General features: G+C 37.3%; 1 long non-coding RNA gene across 1 annotated transcript in view; it reads right to left on the bottom strand.

Annotated features, from left to right (window-relative positions):
- LOC121033158 (uncharacterized) overlaps positions 1-12519 on the bottom strand; it is a 50260-nt gene extending 37741 nt beyond the window's left edge. Inside the window, exon 1 of the long non-coding RNA XR_005791738.1 lies at positions 12457-12519. This is a non-coding gene — a long non-coding RNA (uncharacterized LOC121033158). The remainder of the gene's footprint in view (positions 1-12456) is intronic.
- Between the last annotated feature and the right edge of the window lie 3732 nt (positions 12520-16251).

Genomic DNA, 16251 nt, shown 5'->3' with positions numbered 1-16251 from the left:
TAGTAATTCCATTAAATGTAACTGTACTAAATTCATCAGTTAGAACCAAGTTTGTTACACTTTATTAAGTAGTAAAACGTGTTTATACAAGACACACCCTTAAAATAGCTAAGGAAAAAATATAAGTGAAAGGAAAAGAATGGAAAAATAAGTCAAAAAGTAATTAAAAAAATCTAGGATATGTTAAATCTTAAGGCAGAAAGCATTATTAGAGTGATATATACTACAAAATTATAGCATTCTGTTCGTGAGAAAGATATAACTATCCTGATAAAATTAGATTACATTTAAAGCAAATATTGAGAAAACTACAAGGAGAAATAAAAGAATCCACAACAATTCTCTGAGTGTTTGACGAAAGGTAAAGCAGTAAAGTAAAAACAATATAAACAACACAAGTGACAATGCTAAAGTACTGATTATATGTTAAGGGAGCATTACACCCAAGGACTGCAGAGTATATATTCATTCCAAGCATGCATAGTACCTTTATGAAAATAATCCTCACTATATTATTCAACAAAAAGTTGGGAATGATAATGGATGACCAGATAGGGTAACTGTTTTAAAAATTGCTTTTCAGAAGCTATAGATGAAATGAATATTTGTATGTAAATTTCTAGTTCATAGGACTTGGTAGATAGTCAATAATTGTTGAATTATTTTTCTTTCTTTTAATGCTGCACTTATAAATGCCTACATTCATGTTTTCTTCTGTGCTGGCAATGAGATATGAATCTTGATGTGGAATCAGTAAAATTTTTAATCTACTCAACGTGAACTTCTAGTGATTATTTTATAAGCTTTATGGATTGAAGTAGGCATTCTCTTCTGGACCTCAAAATCAGATTTTATATATCTTTTCTTTTAATTGGCACTTCCTTTTTGTTCTGTGGTCATAATTTTTTTCATGATTTAAATTAGGTTTGGTGAATCTATATATATATATATATTTTTAAAAGTTTTTAATGTTTATTTATTTTTGAGAGAGACAGAGACACATAGTGTGAGCAGGGGAGGGTCAGACACACACACACACACACACACACACACACACACACACACACACAGAATCTGAAACAGCCTCCAGGCTCTGAGCTGTTAGCATAAAAGCAATGTGGCTGGAACTCACCAACTGTGAGATCATGACCGGAGCCAAAGCTGGACGCTCAACCTACTGAGCCACCCAGACGCCCCGGTGAATCTATATATCTTCTTTCTATTTGTCATCACAACTTATTTCTATTTCCTTCATCATGCTGTAGTGAAAATAATACTGGTCACAGATTCAGAATACACAAGTTTACATCCTGGTTCTACCAACAGCTAACTCCGTTTGCTCATCGCTAAAACATACTGCTATTAAAAGGATCAGAAGAAATCACTTTTGTTAAATTGTGCCTTGCCAACTATAAAGCCGTATAGCAGCAAGGTTACTAACTTTTAGTATCAGGGCATGTCTCTTCCTATAGGAGTATGGCTGCTAAAAGCAAACTCCACTTTTGTCATAATTGACTGCGACTGGATTGGTTAATGGGGAAATAAAAGAATTACACTGTATCCAATCACTCAGTAGATTAACCCTCCTATGTTTGTACCATTATTACTGTTTTCAGATATTGATATTAAAATTTTGAGAGGCTTAATGGATTGCCAAATCTCTGAAGATACCCTTTTATTACCATTTCATTATGTCTATGACATGAATGTAAGAATTCAGTATTTTATGTTGTAACAAAAATTGCAGGGGCGCCTGGGTGGCGCAGTCGGTTAAGCGTCCGACTTCAACCAGGTCACGATCTCGCGGTCTGTGGGTTCGAGCCCCGCGTCGGGCTCTGGGCTGATGGCTCAGAGCCTGGAGCCTATTTCCGATTCTGTGTCTCCCTCTCTCTCTGCCCCTTCCCTGTTCATGCTCTGTCTCTCTCTGTCCCAAAAATAAATAAACGTTGAAAAAAAAAATTAAAAAAAAAAAATGAAAAAAAAAATTGCAGTAGTAACTGGACTGACGTATCTTTTGAATTTAAATCTACTAATGTCTATTCATAAGTGATGTAGATATAGATATTTATTATATGTAAAATGAAAAAGGAAAAACTAAGCTACGTAGTTGTTGGACACTTGGATTGTTTCCATAATTTGGCTATTATACGATGATGTTACTATAAACATCAAGGTACAAGAATAAATATTTTTCAGTTGGTATTTTTGTATTCTCTGGGGAAATATCTAAGAGTACAATTGCTGTATCATACGGTAGTTCTATTTTAAGGTTTTTTTTAGTGTTTACTTATTTTTGAGAGAGAGAAATTGCAAGCAGGGGAGGGGCAGAGAGAGAGAGAGAGAATATTCCAAGCAAGCTCCTCACTGTTAGTGCAAAGCCCAAGGTGAGGCCTGAACCCACACACTGGGAGATCATGACCTGAGCCGAAATCAAGAGCCGGACGCTTAACTGACTGACCCACCAGGTACCCCTCTATTTTTCACTTTTTGAAGAATCTTCATGCTGTTTTTTCAGAGTGGCTGCACCAGTTTGCATACCCACCAACAGTGCAAGAGGGTTCTCCCTTCTCCATATCCTTACCAACACCTGTTATTTCTTGCATTGTTGATTTGGGCCATTTTGACATATGTGAGGTGATATCTCATTGTAGTTTTTATTTATAAAAATAGAATATTACTCAGCCATGAATGAAAAGAGATCTTGCCATTTGCAACAACATGGGTGGAGCTACGTGGAAAGAGTAATATGCTAAGTGGAATAAGTCAGTCAGGAAAAAAAATACAACATAATTTTACTTATATGTGGAATTTAAGAAACAAAACAGATGAACATAGGGGAAGGGGAAAAAGAGAGAGAGAGAGAGAGAGAGGCAAACTAAGAAATAGAATCTTTTTAAATTTCTTTTTAATGTTTATTTATTTTGAGAGAGAGAGTGAGAGCAGGGGAGGGGCAGAGAGAGAGGCAGACAGAGAATCCGAAGCAGCCTCCAGGCTCCAAGCTGTCAGCACAGAGCCCGATGTGGGGTTTCAACTCATGAACAGTGAGATCACGACCTGGGCCAAAGTCTTAAGTCTTAAGCTGAAGCTTAATCGACGGAGCCACCCAGGCACCCCCAGAAATAGACTCTTAACTATAGAACAAACTGATGGTTATAAGAGGGGAGAAGGTGGGGGTGGGGGAAGGGTGAAATAGGTGATGGGGATCAAGGAGGGCACTTGTGATGAGCACTGGGTATTGTATAGAAGTGTTGAATCACTATATTGTACACCTGAAAATATATTACACTATATGTTAGCTAACTGGAATTTAAATAAAAACTTTAAAAAAAGATATTTATTTGCATCATTGAAGACTGTGCTGTTGGCCAGTGATAGCTATATTCTTTCAGTGCTTACTCCTTGGTCAAACAGACAAATTATGATGACTCTCCTTGTATGTAGAATGCATCTGTAATTTAAAAGAACACAGGCCAGTAGGATGAAGTAGAATTCTCAGTTATAAAATTCCACAATGAATTTCTCTACAAAAACTATCCAATTCTTTTTAATAATGCACAGTAAATATTTTTTACATAACCCAGTCTTTCAAAAATGTGTGTTCAAACCTTAAAGAGCATTAAAGAAATAAGCTAAAAAGTCCTACCTTGAAGTCAGATAAATTATATCTTAAACAGATGACCTATTAGCTAGGTTACCAATTTGTTTCAAATGCTCAGATGACTCATTTTGACCAGTGCTGGAGTACTTGGCTAAAAGTTAGCAAAACTTACTATATATTCTTATCCCTATTCCCAGATTGCTCCTCTCTGCTTTTTTCCTATCAATTTATAGAGGGAGAGAGAGAGAAAAGTGACTCCATTTTTTTTCAATCCAATGCATTATATATTCTGGGAAACAGGCACAGAAGCTTCTGTGACCCCAGGGATAGCTTAAATAACGACAATAACTATTGAAGGCGGAAAGTTGGGAAATTTCATCGCTACACTACCTTCCCAATGTGGTATGAATCATGCAAAATTCCACTCAAAGTTAGAAAATTTCACAAAGATTTTAGAAGCCAAATTGACTCTCTCAGTTATATCCCCTTTCCATTGTGACTGCACTGAGTAAACTGAAGATGAAGGGAACATCATTTGGAAGGACATGAAAAATCACCTTTTTATGTTTTTTTTCTGTCCTTAATTTTGGTGCCTCTCCCTCTTTTTTTTTTTTTTTTTTTACATTGGAATTTTATATATTTTAGCATCTGGATTTACAGACATCGTGGCACATGGACTCCTCTCTCATGCCTAGCTTCTCCGGGGAATATTGAGGATCAACTCAAGTGACAAGTCAAACAGGGAAATGAGAAAAGGCAATGCTAAAGGAGGAGCAAATCTTGTATATTCCCCAATGAGAAGGAGCTGAATTGTTTCGTTTTGGAATATCTATCGTTGAATTCTAGATGCTCATCTGATAAACCAAGAATACACTCTATGTTATTCCAAGGCCATACAAATTATCCTTATGGAAACGATAACTTGCAAACACAGTGCCATTTTAGCCCCTTACACGTGGTAATGATAGAAAAAGCCCCAGGATAAAATGGGAGAAACATGTCCCATTATCAACATAACCTTACACAGACTATATGACCTGGGAAAGTCACTTAATCTTCATGGGCTATAACTATATCATAAAACGAAGTCAGGGAAGGATTGGACAAATTCTGGGATCTAACGCTCAAAACAATTACCAATTTTTACTCCTCACAAGTTGACACGCCATTTTATAGTTGTTCTTTCCCACCCCTTACTAAAGAATTGTCTAACCTTTATCAGGGCATTTTCTGTTTTTTTTTTCATTTCTCCCTCATACCTTGCAGTGTGAATTAGTCCACTTGACTGCAACTATATTTTTCATAGCATTCCGGGAAACTTTCCCTAGTATCCTCAAATGGTCTTTAATCTGGGCTTCAAAGGTGATTTTTAAATTCAATAATTGCTTTTATTACACCCTATTCTTTTCTTTACATGTTCACTATCATATTGTAAGTAGCTTTGACTACAGCTTTGATTACTTTCTCACTCCCACACTTCCCACAAAAGGTGCTGGCACATGAAAGTGGATTAATAATTATTTGTTCAAGTGGCATCGCTTTTGGACTCTTTGGGTCTTACTCTTTGGACAATTGAGCTTGAGTGGTACATGCAGAGCCCTAATAATAACAAAAATGCTCTTTTGTTTATATAATAAATAGGTTCTTTACACAACAAATCTGTTTCATTCCAATTTGCTAACATTCTGATTGTTTGGAACAAATGTAAAATGGCCATTATATTAGAGATCACCAACTCTGTGATATTCTGGGACTATATAGTTCAGCTTTTACTGAAGAGTATTTTAGTTAATATACAAAGGATCAAAGAAATACCTGGCTGCATGCATATCGGCAAATAAAAAGGAAACGATTGGCTCAACATAAAAAGGGTAGCATAGATTTGTAAAGTACATGCATGGTCAGAAAGGCGTATCAATTAGCAGAAATGAGTGTATTTCCTTAATTATAAAAAATGATAGCTGTTTGGCTAACATAAACTCTCCCAACTTTCACTCATAGTTTCCATGTGTACATTTGAGAAGAGGAAAGAATGAGAGTTAGGAGAGTTAGGATTAAGAATATTTAAATTCTATTTACCTTGGGACGCCTGGGTGGCGCAGTCGGTTAAGTGTCCGACTTCAGCCAGGTCATGATCTCGCGGTCCGTGAGTTCGAGCCCCACGTCAGGCTCTGGGCTGATGGCTCGGAGCCTGGAGCCTGTTTCCGATTCTGTGTCTCCCTCTCTCTCTGCCCCTCCCCCGTTCATGCTCTGTCTCTCTCTGTCCCAAAAATAAATAAAAAAGTTGAAAAAAAATTAAAAAAAAAATTCTATTTACCTTAAGTAAATGTGATGAGATTTAATTGGAAAACATGCTATATGCACATGTGAACATCTGTGGTCACATGAGTAGTCAAAAAAGAACCAGGAAAGACTGACTCGCTCTTGTTTTTAGCATTTACCTTGGATATTATTGTCTACACTAGAAGTTAGCTAGGTTTTCTGTTTGGGTCCTCTGAGAAGCGGATGCCAAGAAGAAAGTACTTGGCAAACTACTTCTTGGGGGAAAACGCCAGTGAAGGCAAAAGGGGAAAAGGAGCAGATTTAGACAGGGAGTTTTCCAAGTCAGGTCTGCTCCCTGTGAAAGGATCATGGGAAATAAGGGAGATTGTGGAGGAGAAGCCTTGGTCTGCAGGGCAGCTCTGAGGAAGTCTCATCCAGGCTGATGGGACTGCAGAGCCAAGATAACTCATGAGATGGGTCCCACTTTTGGCAGGATTGCTCACACCGTAGTACACCCATGGCTCTCAGTCATCTGCAGACTGGGCTTGATTTTGACATGTGGGCTATGGCAGATCTAACGGTGCACGAGCTGGAGACCTTTTGAAGGGAGTAGAAGATTCTCACAAAGGGCATCCTCAGTGATGTACCTCCATGAGTGCCAGACCAGAACATCATAAATCGGATATGTTGCAGACTTGTTTCGATCTGTTCAGAATCATCTATTTGCGTACACTTCAGTTTTTCTCTCTACATGAATTCGAAAGAGAAAATAAATCTCCCAAGATGCAATGCAAACAGGTACTAGATGGAAATGGCTGTTGGTACATTGCGGTCTGACCATGACTTCAACAGAGAATTTGCTATATGGGCAGGAATAAAGCAGAAAATTCCTGCATGATCTTCCTGTCATGGGATCTAATATGGAAAGGCCAGTGTCTGTCAGTGATCCTTAGCAAAGTCAGAGACTATTTTCATTCCTAGAAGGAGGCAGTCATAACTCAGAGTCAAGAAGAGGCCAGTAGAAGAAAGACCTCAGCTACGCACAGCATTTAGAATAAAATCCAAACTTTTCACCTTAAACTGTACTTGCTTTCACTTTCACCTCTTTTTCTGAGCTCGTGTTTCATTTTCCACCTAGCTAAGCTGTTGACAATCACTCTGTTTTGTTTTGTTTTAAAATTTTCATAAGAAATGGAAGCTCTTTTCCAGACTGGAGACTTTGCCGTAAGTGTCTCCTCTTGTGAAAATACTTTCTAAGACTTTCATAGTTATGTATGTGCATGCTCTTTTTATATAGGACTTTGAAATCCATTAGGGCAGTAATAATATCGTTTTTTACATTTATTATATAGTCATTGTGTAGTAACACATATTTGTTGAGGGATCATGTAGTAGGCTGATGAATGCTGTGTATATCTCAACGTTTTTGATATGCATCACAAAATTCACAACCCTACCCTCCAGAAAGGTCATAAAATTTGATATTGCTAGCATCAGCTTATGAGAACACATATTTTCCTCTTCTTCTTAACAATGGATTTTATGGCTTTAAAAAATCGTTGTTCAAATAAGTGAAAATAATATTCATTGTTTTAATTTATATTTTGTTCAATTCTAGGTAGGTTGTATATTATCTCACATGTGCTAACATTTGTATTTCTTCTATGGTAAATTACCTGCTCATCTTTTTTCTCCCCCTGCCTTTGTTTTTGTATATATCCAAAAATATACACCAGATAATTTAGATAAAATACATGGTATGTCTATAAAATAAAATTATATGAAACTATAAGAAAGAATGAGTAGATCATTCAGTGACATGGAAAACTATCCTTGACATGTTGAAATAGGACTTAGCTATTATTCAAGAAGAAAAAGATAAACCCATCAACCCACCCTCCCCTAAAAACAGGTTCTTCTGAAATCCTTAAAATATCTAAATGCCTGTGACATATGACTAAATTTCATTAGTATCTAGTAGACGATGCTAAGCCTTCCTTAAATAATTAAAATGAGATGATTTTCTGTGTCCCTGTGGAAAACAAAATTTAAAAAAGCAAAATAGTTCTATATAAAATGATACAAATAAGCAATCACTAGGTTTCTTAAAGCAATAACATGGAAAGTGCTTCGATTTTTCTGGGCCTTGGTTTCTTTTTTTTTTGTAGGTTCCTTCTGTGATTCTTCTGGTCTCCTGCTTTAATTCCTTGTGAAACTTGTTCCTGGAATTTTCATTCTCTCACCCTTTCAAAGTAAGTAACTCTCACGCTTAGTCACCAAATTTGTTGAGTCTTTGATAAACTGGCATAAAACACACAGTTTAAACACACACTCTCTCTTTGTCAGAATAAATAAATAAACATTTAAAAAAAGAATCTAACTTCTTTAGATATATAAAAGTCTGTAGATAAACAAAGGTGATATTTGGAGATTTGTCAGCTTGGCTTCTGCTTATCTCTCATTTGGTTAAGAATTTAGAAGGAATGTTTTGTATAGAAGTCGTTTATGTGACTTGTCATGCATTTCTGCCCAGAGTTGCACATACAAAACCATAGGGAGCTTAGTTGGCTTGTACTGCATATCTAGCCTTGGGATCAGAACTGGCCTCTCTGTTCCTGATGCCAACAGGAATTAACTTGCCTCACCTCCTTGAGCCAGACCTGGCTGGCCCTCTACAATGGATGGGGAAGGAAAGAGGAATATGCAGAGGCCCAGGTTCCCAAGATTGTGTGATTCCCTAAGAGAAACAGAAAAACCACCTGGCTTGGGACTGCACTTCGGCAAACTTCATGACTAACACAAGGGTAGTATATATATTTTCCTGGTGAGAATAACTAGTTCAAAGTGTCACCTGAGGGGAGGACAGTCTGCCTAGGAGCCTCAATGGGGACTCCAGCCGGGCTATTCACTGCTGGGTTTCCCCAGCCAGAAGGTTGGATGTAACTGCCCGATTTGATGTATTAAGGCTTCTTGGCTCTTCTATATCTCTCTCCCTCTGTATGTTTACTAAAATTGTTTAATTCCTTATATTCCCTTTCCCTTATAATGAATAAAGTTTTCCTCCACAAACTGAAAGTGTGGCTATAGTGAATTGTTATTATTCAAAACAAGGAAGGGCATGCTGTTAATTGAATCAAGTTTTGTCCTAACATCTGTTACATTAGTTGTGAATTGTTACAAATAATTGAAGGGATAATATATAGATGGAAGGATTGAAGCTTCTTTCTGTTGTTGCCAGGACAGGTAACTTAGGAATTATTGGTCCCATAGTGAGTACAGTCTTTAAGCATCTTTGATCTGTGTATTCTGCAGGTTTCTGTGTCATACAATACGATTATTGTTTTTAAGTTCCGAGGCTCCGGCATGTGGCACTACAACTAAAATTGCATGGAGTCTGATCTTGCCAACTTGCTACTAATTACAAAACCATTACTTATGGGCTGCTGTCTGTTTGACCATGGACCTGAAGCAAATGCATGGGCCACAAAAAATAGACATGTTTCAATAAAACGTAGGGGCTTAGCAAAAGTGGGACTCTGGATGTCGGCTGTTGCAATTTGACCCCAGCAAGGAAGATGCTGGCCAGGCTGGTAGAGTCCACCTTGGAGACAGACACACATTTCTGAAGGGATTCAGGAAAGGTACCATCCTGATGATGATGGGGCAGGGTGCTGCAGTTTGAATTTGCGCTTTGTAGGCTTATCTTCCCCGGTTTGTGCAATGATTCTGCTACATCGAAAACCTTGTTTCTTCACGTACAGCCTTTTAGACATGAGAAATGAACAAATATGTGCCCCCGTTTCTGTGTTCTTTGCCTGGCTCTCAACCTGGACTTTGAACTACTAAATGCTATGCATGTCTACCAAGCTTCTAGCTTCAAATCATCCGTGATAGGTCCAAGCAAGCAGTGCTACATCAGCTATGCAAATTCTGTTTCTTTTTCGTCAGGACATTTTGAAGTACCTTAAGGGTCAAGAGAAAGAATTCTAGGGAGATTAGTCCTCCAACTCAAGAGGCATCGTCAAAGTATATGGTCACACAACATACACACATGAAATTTAATTACTTTTGGCTTCACTATGGCTTGGTATTTTTGTGGTACACGTTAGTTCCATGGTGCAAGAGCAGTATATTTAATGAATCAGCAATTTTAAAAGTGTTGCGTTCTTATTATAAAGGTTGTATGCCCTGTCCTGAGTAAACACACAGAAACAACTCAATAAATTGTATTTAAGGTGCAAAGACTAAAAAGGCAATTTCAAAGGCTTGTAGCGACTTGAGGTTGTTTGTATCTAGGAAACAGGTTTGAAAAAGTTATCTATGCCCATGTTTGGGAAAAAAGAGGTCCAGTAGTGTGACGTTGAAGGATGTCAGTCTCAAAATGGCATAAGGTCACAAAGGAAGTGAACAGTAGCTGTAGGAAGTATAGAACAACCTTCCTGAACAGAATGACGAAATTTGAATTTTTGAAATAAGTTACTGTTTTGTTGGGAATGTCAGAAATATCTTAATGCAAAAACCTAGTAAAAGACCAAACAGTCTGCACTAAATTGAGTATTTTACACGTGCTGTGTGTTCCTTAAACGCTCAGTCATGCAGCAATGAAGAAGACAAAGGCCCTATCCTTTAGGATTCTATATTCTCATGTATAAATTCCATAAGTAGAATGGGATTCTGACAAGTTATAAATGAAATGTTTATTGGAACTATAATTGACCAAAGAAAAGGAAAAAAAAAAAAAACAATAGAAATGAATGGTAAAGGACAGATTAGAATTTGGGATCAATGGCAGTCTCCTTGTAAACATTTATTAGAGCATACTAACGGGCCATCGCTGGTTGGAAACTGATCATCAGGCTGATATTTCTTAAGATGAACTTTCCCTTAAGCTTGTAATATTCTCAAAACACATTTGCATAAAAAATAAATATAAATAATGGCAGACTACCACTAAGAAATATTGTAATCTTCTTTGAAAATGCTGGCTTTCAGAAAAATATGGAATTGGAATTATTATCTCTATAGCCCAGGTTATAGGAGACTTAAATTTTGTGGAGTTTAATTTCTAATTGAAGGAATACCTGTGGTATGACAAGCCCTGTGTACGTCTCTAAGAACACAACATTGATGAGACACTTTGGCTGTTCTCAAAGAGCTCAAAGCATTATGGGAGGGTAAAAAGTACACCCAAAGTTTCTAACAGTATGTTATATGTTATGATAGAGGTCTAGAGAGGATGCTGTCATGGAGAGTCTTGATTACATGCATAGTATTTTCTAATTTATTACAAATAAAACCAGAAATAGTAGTATGGATATTTGATAACAGGTAAGGTATAGACACTGACAAATCAGACAATTCCTGAGGACACCCTGGGGCAAGCCTGATGCATGTCAACACCGGCTGTAAGTCATGGGCTACCATAATAACTTTTTGTCCGAAAGAGTAAGGTTTTAAGATCAATAGTGGGGAACACGGTAACTATTCTATATAGTGTAACTAAAGGAAATGCTGAGCACAAAGAAGATGAGAGGCAAATATCCATCAGCTGTGAATATTAGGTATAAATTGACGATACTGACTCCAGCAAGTAGCAGTGTCTTCAAAATTGTGCGGACGTGAGGATCCCATTGCGTTTAAACTCCCGTAATTCAATATGCTAGTGAAAAAGCATAACTCATTGCCAAAATATACTGGCTCACCACTTTCATGACATAATATTATTACTTAAAAGAATCCTCAAACTTGAATTATATATTCCCAGTGCATAACTTTTTCAATAAATGTGATTTTGTTATGTCTATAGTCTAAAGTATATATTACTGAGGATTTTCAAGGGAATAAATATGAAATAATTTCAACTGTAAGCCAATCACCTGAAACACAAGCATTTTATTTTTATTTTATTTTAGGTTTATTTATTTTTGAGAGAGAGCAAGCAAGGGGAGGGCGTGCAGAGAGAGAGGGAGACACAGAATCCGAAGCAGGTTCTAGGTTCTGAGCTGTCAGCACAGAGCCCAACGTGGGGCTTCAACCCATGAACCATGAAATCATGACCAGAACCAAAGTCAGATGCTCAACTGACCGAGCCACCCAGGTGCCCTGAAACACAAGCATTTTAAATCTCTACTCATTAATACTTCATCAAGTTTCTCTTGCATCATGTCTTTTTTGAAAACTTTGCTGGTTTGTTTGCTTGTTGACTTTGCTTCATAATGTAGGCAGTGGGTTTTAATGAATGGATGTTGGATTCATAATCTGACTCACCATGACCAATTTAGTAACTTTAAGTAGTTGCTTGACCAATATATGCTTTAAGTTTCTCCATCTACAAAATAGGGATACTGGCAGCAAACATTAGAAATGTTTTGCTATTAAAAACGATAAGTAAGACTCAGTGTGTGAAGGTGCATAGTTAAGTGTCAAATAGTAGCTAAAAGTTATCCCTAAGACTGTTTAAAAGAGCTTTTTGCAAGGATTTAAAAAATGGCGCTTACCAAAATTATTTGCATTTGTTAACATTTAGTATTTCTTAGGTTTCATTTCTGCAACATAAACAATTGTTATAAGGAAGAAAAAAATCCCTCAGGGCTTACATCTTGAAGGTTTGTTGTGAACGCACCCACACAAAATAATTCTCCTCACTTAGAAAAGCTTGTGAAGATTAATGAGTTGTTTCTGTGGGTTCAAGTTTTCCACATGCACAGAGTCCACTACGGTGATGTAATTAATTTCACAACACCAGGGTTTTGTCATCCAACATTCCCGTGCCATGCAGCTATGATAAGTATTCTTTAATTAAACCTCAAAATTTGCCAGTGATGTTACTTAGTGCAGCTGGAGTACAAATACACCTCTGTGGACCCAAAGGTTTTAATATGCAGCTGGGAAGCTTGATAATAGAACGTTTACATGAAAGCCTTCTGAGTTGGTGTCCAAAGGTTTTAAAACTTTTCATAAATCCTTATATCGAAGGAAACAAAAATAAGAAGGGGTTTAATGAACTTGCATTTCTGGTTATAACAGGGGACAAGGTAGGCTCCCAGGTAAGGTGGGATGAACAACCTACTTTTGTGATTCTCTTGCCCCCCTACCCCCACCCCCCAATTGGTTTTAAAATCAGCAAGTTCCTAGAGCATCATGTTGCTGTGAATACAGCTAAGAATCATCTTTCTTTTAAGACTTGTTTGCAAAGGAACAGTCCAAATAAGGTTGGTTTAATAGGATGTTGCTTGTTCTAGCTCTATTAATTTAGGAAGTATAGGGGCGCCTGGGTGGTGCAATCGGTTAAGCGTCCGACTTCAGCCAGGTCACGATCTCGCGGTCCATGAGTTCGAGCCCCGCGTTGGGCTCTGGGCCGATGGCTCAGAGCCTGGAGCCTGTTTCCGATTCTGTGTCTCCCTCTCTCTCTGCCCCTCCCCCGTTCATGCTCTGTCTCTCTCTGTCCCAAAAATAAATAAAAAACGTTGAAAAAAAAATTAAAAAATTTAGGAAGTATATAGTCTGTGTCTGGCTTGGACTGTTGCACTGGGTGTTTCAGTCATGATTCAGTAACAAAATGAATATGCATATTCATTTGAAAGTTCAACAATGAGTGTGATTTGTCTTGTTCTTTGATTCAGAATTTAGTTCAAAACTCAACAAGTTGATAAAAATTAGGGTAAAGTAATGCAGTCTAGTTCAATGGACAAGGGCACAGGTTCCCATCTCCATCAATTATTAGTTATGTAATCTTAGATAAACTACTAAAAATCCCTTCTTTTTAGTTTATCTTTGAAATGAAAATAATAATCATATTTATTTCATAGAGTTGTTATGAAGATTAAAATACATAATAAAAAGTGCTTAGTCAAGTGGGTACAGAGCAGACATGCTATTAATGGTAATGATAAGCATTTAAATGATAAGTAATGCTGAAAGTGGTAAGTGATGGGGTTTTGGAGTCATGGGGGTCCAGAGCTGAAGGCCAAGAAAGACTTGTTGAGACATTTTTGGTGCAAAAAAAAAAAAAAAAAAAAAAAAAAAAAAGGTGATTTTATTAAAGCACTGGGACAGGATCCTTGGGCAGAAAGGGTTATCCTGGGGTTGTAAAGAGTGACTGGTTATATACTATGGAGTTGGGAGAGACAAAGTCAAGAAGTTTCTTAAAGGGCTTTCCATATGCTAAAGACTCACAGATTACTGGAAGCCTACTTATTGTCAACCTAAGGTTGTTTTTCCTCTAGCAAAGCATTGTCATTAAGATATTAGGGAGTTCTTGGAGATTAGGCTATTGATAAGATTGCCCTTTTCTTGTAAAATTCCCAAAATGTTTGTAAACTGATGGAGACTCTATCAGTTTACCCATTTGTTTTCTGTCCTTTCCTTTGTTCTTGGGCAGCCAAGATATCACACATATCCCACTTGTGCGGTGGTAGGGGGGCAGATGGGTTGGGGGATTGTTAGCTTGCACTGCCCTCAGCTTGTCTTATGTTCCCTTGTCAGTAAGTAGGGATAGCACTAAGCTGAACTGCAAACAACTTTGTATGAATCCAATATATTGAGAAAATGGTAAAATCTGCTAAAAAGTTGTATTGCCATCCTGGATACACTAGAGAAAGACAAAATGAAGGGCAGCTTTTTTTGTCCTCATACACCTTAGTTCCTTTGCCTCAGGACACTGTTGTTCCTAGATAGTGAATTCTAGGCTCTTTGAAGGGAATTATGCTGGGAAGGAGATGCGCTAGATCTGCAGATGCTTGTTTGTAAAGAGGGATGGGTACAAGGTGCTTACTGGCAGAAATTTTGGAGGATAAATTTCAGTTGTTCCTGAAGGCCAGGAAGAAAGATTAGATTTCTGCAGGCCCCTGAAATAGTGGAAATCCATGATGCCACCTCTGGAGGCTGAGAACTTGGTGTAGTGTCTCCCATTGAAGACAAAAATACTTACATCCAAACTGGACATGTGTCCAATAGAACTGCTGTCTGCAATGAAATTTACACATAAAGCATCACAGCGATGACTAGTGGGAGACAAAGACCTGTTTTGCCTTTTAAAAATATCTGGATTTTATAATAGCATAACCTTACAGAGACCCTAAAATAACTGAGAGTGAGCCTTGGAAAATCAAAGCAAGCAAAAGAAATGAAGCCAACCCAGGTCCCAAAAGAAATGGGGCTCAGATTCTATTTCCTTCTTTTCCTGCAACAATCAGGATCCTAGAAGGGAAGAAAAAAGACAGGCAACGACAACAGAAATGGTGACTGCCTTCTGCTCTCTGAGTTCCTTGTTCCTGAGGTCATGATTAGTTGGGTGACCTCAAGGATGAGAAAAACGTATATGAAATTTTGGGACAGAGGATGATCTAGCAAGAATGTGTATTTATTTAGTTGACATTAAGCCAAAGATCTTTGTTCTTCAAATTGTTTAATGCCAACTAAACACTTCTCCGGAGTTAAAAATTGTTTCCTCCTAGGCTAAACATTCTGGGTTTTAAGAAAGTATTTCTGAATAAGGAAACTTTCCAAGTGAAACTCTCTTATAAAAAGGAAGTGAAATTACTTTTTATGTATACTGCCCTTAGATATCCTTCGGAGACTGTCATTCCCACAGCTCTGTCAGCTTTCATGTGAAAATTAATTGTCTTGGAGAAAATCTGGCTCAAAATAAAGACCTGGATAATTAGGCACAGGCCTACTCCATGGTTAGGAGAGAACATAGCGATATAGACATTGGAATGGAGGTCATTTTTTTCCCCATGCCCCATTGTCCATCAATAAAAGAGCATGACACAGTAATCTGTTGACATATTAAATCATACGGTGGTCTGCATGGCTGTAGAAGCCTGGAAAACAAAAGAGACAAATTTTATAACATTTACTCAGCTTCTGTTCTCCTGTAGCTCAACATACCAATGCTAGGCTGTAATTTTTTAAAACTTCAGTTTATTGAGGAAAATAATAAGATCTGAGAATATCTGTAGAAACTCAAAGTACCCAAAGATACAAAATAGAAAAGCTAGACTCAATCAGTGTGCACATTTAAGTCTCCGTTGTTAGATTTTTCTGCAACTCAAACTTAACTAAAGCATGAATTTGAGTTGTGGAAAAGGCAGGTAAAATGAAGAAAAGAGAGACAAAAGAATGAGGGTGGGAAGTAAGGCTAAGAGACGCAGAAGATAGAATAAAACAGTATAACATGCGTAGAACTGGGGTCCTAGACCAAAGCTTGAAAGTGGTAGACATTTAAAAATTATATGTTGAATGAATGAATGAAGTGGAAAAGATATGCAGTAGATTGCCATTCAACAAATATTTGTTAAATATTATTTTATTAATGAGTGATTCAAAGACATATATAGTTCTTTGCTTATTAAAAACATATTTTAAAACAAAACAAAACAAAATATTAT

Source organism: Herpailurus yagouaroundi, unplaced genomic scaffold (assembly GCF_014898765.1).
Source record: "Herpailurus yagouaroundi ecotype Mexico unplaced genomic scaffold, PumYag 28, whole genome shotgun sequence".
In the NCBI taxonomy this organism is placed as follows: domain Eukaryota; kingdom Metazoa; phylum Chordata; class Mammalia; order Carnivora; family Felidae; genus Herpailurus; species Herpailurus yagouaroundi.
This window is presented reverse-complemented; position numbering and strand designations above follow the sequence as displayed.